The sequence below is a fragment of the Octopus bimaculoides genome, chromosome 2 (assembly GCF_001194135.2).
Source record: "Octopus bimaculoides isolate UCB-OBI-ISO-001 chromosome 2, ASM119413v2, whole genome shotgun sequence".
Lineage (NCBI taxonomy): Eukaryota > Metazoa > Mollusca > Cephalopoda > Octopoda > Octopodidae > Octopus > Octopus bimaculoides.
Genome location: NC_068982.1, coordinates 15,666,302 through 15,671,437, shown reverse-complemented (window position 1 = coordinate 15,671,437; position 5,136 = coordinate 15,666,302). Strand labels below are relative to the sequence as shown.

Below are 5,136 nucleotides of genomic sequence, written 5' to 3'. Positions count from 1 at the left end.
CATACCTACACAGACATACACACACACATACATACCTACATGCATACATACATATGTATGTAGTATGTATGTGTGTGTGTGCATATACAAATATGTATATACACACATATGTACATACATACATGCATACATACACATACCTACACAGACATACACACACACATACATACATACCTACATGCATACACACATGCATACATACACACACACACACACACACACACACACACACACATTACAGAAATGAAAAAATTACTATAGAATAAGCAGAATTTGAAGTACACATAATATAACTTCTGTTATTAATTACCACCTCTGAAAAGAAAACAAACCAAAAAATATATATAAATAAAATAAAAGAAAGGAAAAAAAATAGACCGTATTCTTGACTTTCCTCAGTAAAATGTACCAAAAAGCCGTCCTGATTATGACAGATGAATAGTTGAACAAGTCTCAGAAGCTTGAACCAGAAAAATATCATAGAACCAAAATATGCTTTTGTAAGATTTTTATGTATTCATACATGTGGGTATATGTGTATACATTTGTGTGTGTGTGTATGTTTTTTCTTTTCTTTTTTTTTCCTTTTTTGTTTACTACTACAGTTTAATCATATGGCAATCTACCCACCACTTGCAAACCACCCAAGGAAAGTACAAGATACTTAAAAAGAGAATGAGGCATGGAAAAGCAGGTTTTTAGTGTGGGGGGGGATATATATATATATATATATATGTATATATATATTCTTTTTTTTCTTTTTGCATTAGAAATAAGTAAAAGAAGAATAATAAAGAGGAGAGATTATATTTTTTTTCTCTTTTGTCATTATTAACCTCAACTTCAACAGCTCTGGTTTTGTATGATGTATCTGTTATGAAAGTTATTTAGCTCTGGGATGCAAGTTTATACTTTCTAAATCATTTAACATGAGTTGGGGTACTTCTGTTTATTTTTTGCATTTGTTTCATAATACTCAACGAAATAGTTTTCTATATTTCATGAAAGGCTCTGTCTGAATCATTATATCTTTCCTATTCTCCACAGCAAAGAAATATCTTAACCCTTTTGATACCAACCTGACTGAAACCGCCTCTGGCTCTGTAGTACAAATGTTTTCTTAAGTTTTGAATTAAAATCTTCCACCAAACCTTAGTCACAATTTATGTTCCTAACACTAACTTAATGATAACTAATTTATTTTACTAAATTCCTTGTTATATTTAAAATTAATTGAAAGAAACATAGAGTGCCTCACCAGAAATATAGTAACAAAAGGGTTAACAAATGATTAATTTCACCCTTTTGATACCAACCTGTCTGAAACCACCACTGGCTCTGTCATACAAATGTCTTGTTTTCAAAAGTTTTGAATTAAAATCTTCCACCAAACCTTAGTCACAATTTATGTTCCTAACACTAGCTGAATGATAACTAAGTTATTTTACTAAATTCTTTGTTATATTTAAAATTAATTAAAAGAAACACAGAGCACCTCAACAGAAATATAGTAACAAAAGGGTTAACACATGATGAATTTAACCCTTTTGATACCAACCGGGCTGAAACCACCTCTGGCTCTGTAGTACAAATGTCTTGTTTTCAAAAGTTCTGAATTAAAATCTTCCACCAAACCTTAGTCACAATTTATGTTCCTAACACTAGCTTAATGATAACTAAGTAATTTTACTTAATTCTTTGTTGTATTTAAAATATATATATATATAGATGCAGCATGGCTGTGTGGTAGGAAGCTTGATTACCAACCACATGGTTCTGGGTTCACTCCCATTGCATAACACCTTAGGCAAGTGTCTTCTACTATAGCCTCAAGCTGACCAAAGTCTTATGAGTGGATTTGGTAGATGGAAACTGAAAGAAGCCCGACGCATATGTGTGTGTGTGTGTGCGTGTGTGTGTGCGGTGTGTTTGTGTGTCTATGTTTGTCTCATCACCATCACTTGACAACCAATGTTGGTGTGTTTACGCCCCTGTAACTTAGCAGTTTGTCAAAAGGAACCAATAGATTAAGTACCAGGCTTCAAAAGGATAAGTACTAGGGTCAAATTGTTTGACTAAATGTTGTGCTCCAGCATGGCCACAGTCAAATGACTGAAACAAATAAAAGAATAAAAGAATATATACACATACACACACACACATATATATTTGTATACAGCTTGTGTGTATGTGTGTGTGGGTGCTTGTTCCCCCACTGCTGCTTGACAACCAGTGTTGGTGTGTTTATATCTCTGTAACATAGCAGTTTGCCAAAAGAGGCCGATAGAATGAGTACCAGGCATTTTGGGATCGACTTGTTTAACTAAAATTCTTCAAGGTGGTGCCCCCCCACTGCATGGCAGCAGTCTAATGATTGAAACAAATAAAAGAATAGAGGAATAAAAGAATAGACGAATAAAAGAATAAAAGAATAGACGAATAAAAGAATAAAAATATACAACAAATATATTTGAAATATATAAATACTTACTTGAATGATTTATATTCCATTTCTAATACTGTATAGGTTCCATGCTGTCATATCTGGAAGGAAAAAGAAAAAGAAAATATTGGCTCGTTATCATAATCATTAAAGGTTTCTTATGAAGAGAAAATGGTAAACAATGGCTTATTGCAGAAAATTCTATAAAATCTGATTTCTTCAAGTCTTACTGATGCCTTTTTTTTGTTTGCAATGTTTTCACTGTCGTCGTCATTATCGCTGCCACCGCTGGCATCATCGATGATAGCGGCAATCGTCATCAACATCATTGTCATCATCATCATCATCGTCATCATCATCATCATTATTTTTATGTCTCATTTTTCCATGCTGGCATGCACTGAACAAGACTTATGGAGGCAGTATTTCACAGCCAGATACCTCTCTTGTTACAAACATTTACATCGTCATCTTTTACATGCAGGTATTCACGATTTTACTGGTTTGCAAATAAATCCAACAAACCAACACTCAAGCATGTACATGCACACACACGTACACACACATGCATGCACATGTGCACACACACACACACACGCTTGCATACGTACATAGACTTGCTTCCCAGCAACATGGTTCCGGGTTCAGTCCCACTGCGTGGCACCTTGGGCAAGTGTCTTCTGCTTTAGCCTGAAGCCACCCAAAGCCTTGTGAGTGAAGATGGTAGATGGAAACTAAAAGAAGCTCGTCATATATATATGTATATGTCTGTGTGTCTGTGCTTGTCTCTCCCACCATCACTTGATAACTGATGCTGGTGTGTTTACATCCCCGTAACCTAGTGGTTCGGCAAAAGACCCTGATAGAATAAGTACTAGGCTTACAAAGAATAAGTTCTGGGGTCAATTTCTTTGGCTAAAGTTGGTGCACCAGCATGGCCGCAGTCAAATGACTGAAACATGTAAAAGATATACGTACATACATACTGATGGAATGTCCCAGTGAAGACCTCAATAAAATTTAAGCACAACAGACCTGATATAATGACTTGGGATTGAGAAGAGAAACTGTGTACAGTTGTGGAAATTAGCTGCCCAGCAGAAGTTAACATAAAACTGAAGATCAGTGAAAAAGAGAACACCTATGCTGAACTATTGAGAAATCTGCGGTTACTCTATCTAGAGTACAAGTTCAGGTTTATAACTGTGATTATTGGGGCCCAGAGATATGTAACACACCGCCTAAATACCAATCCTGAGAAATTAGGCTTATCAAAATCAGAAAGGAAAAAGCTAATTCGAAGACTACAGATCCAATCCATCACTGGAACTATAGAAATCTGTAAAACTTTCTAGAAGTTTATTGTTTAAGTATATATGTGCATGTCTAGATATGCAACTATATGCATGAGAAAACATACATACATACATATATACACACAAACAAAAATACCCTTTTGTTGATGTTGAAATTCCAAAGAAGGAGCCTTGGATCTAGGTTAGAAACCAGCTCTTTCTCTATTAGCAAGAAATCTTGAAATAAAACTAAATAATTACTTACATACATACATGCATACATACATACATACATACATACATGCATACATGCAAACATACATACATACATATGAACAGACTCGCACACACATCTTTTATCACTTATCTTTTACTCGTTTCAGTCTATGGCCATGCTGGGGCCCCACCTTGAAGAATTTTTTTTTTGTCAAACGAATTGACCCTAGTAATTTTTTTGTTTTATTTTTAAGCTTGATACTTATTCTATCAGTCTCTTTTGCCAAACCATTAAGTTAACAGGGATGTAAACCCACCAACACCAGTTATCAAGCAGTTGTGGGAGACAAACGCAGACACAAAGACTCACCCGCTCACACACACACACACACACACGTTACAAATGTCTATGAATCGACAAGATCTATGCAGGCAGCTGACCTTTTAATTAGAGCTAAATCTCCTTCAATCACCCTAATCACCATCATCTATCACAGCATGAGTCGAACGGTTTGACAAGGATTGGCAAGCAGAAGGCCTGCACCAGACTCCATTTGTATGTCTTGGCAAGGCTTCTACAGCTGGATGCACTTCCTAGTGCCAAACACTTTACAGAGTGTACTGGGTGCTTTTTATGCGACACCAGCATGGATGTGCTTTATACATGGCCTGACATGGGTGCTTTTTTATGTGGCACCAGCACAGGCTAACTAAAAACAAAATATATGATAAATGCACATCTAATACTTGCAGTCCCAGATACACTAGGTCTGATAAACAGAAAGAGGGTGAAAAAAATCATCATTCTTTAATGTCCACTTTCCGTGCTGGCATGGGTTGGACGGTTTGACTGAGGACTGGCAAGCCAGGAGGCTGCACCAGGCTCCAGTCTGCTCTGGCAAGGTTTCTACAGCTGGATGCCCTTCCTAATGCCAACCACTCCAAGAGTGTAGTGGGTGCTTTTTACGTGCCACCGGCATGGGGGCCAGTCAGGCAGCACTGGCATCGACTACGCTCAAATGGTGCTTTTTACATGCCACCATCATGGGAGCCAATTAGGTAGCACTGGCATTGACGATACTTAAATGGTGCTTTTTACATGCCACCGGCACGGGAGCCAGTCAGGCGGCACTTGGGAACAAAAATAGATGAGATGATCACAGATGGAACATTGATGATCAT

The 5,136-nt window shown here is 36.8% G+C and overlaps 1 protein-coding gene across 4 annotated transcripts in view; it reads right to left on the bottom strand.

Moving 5' to 3' along the window:
- LOC106881988 (uncharacterized) overlaps positions 1-5,136 on the bottom strand; it is a 450,650-nt gene that overhangs the window by 181,435 nt on the left and 264,079 nt on the right. For all 4 annotated transcript variants that reach the window (XM_052975660.1, XM_052975672.1, XM_052975679.1 and 1 more), the window contains one exon: positions 2,492-2,544. The gene's annotated coding sequence lies outside the window, so the exon portion shown is untranslated. The remainder of the gene's footprint in view (positions 1-2,491; positions 2,545-5,136) is intronic.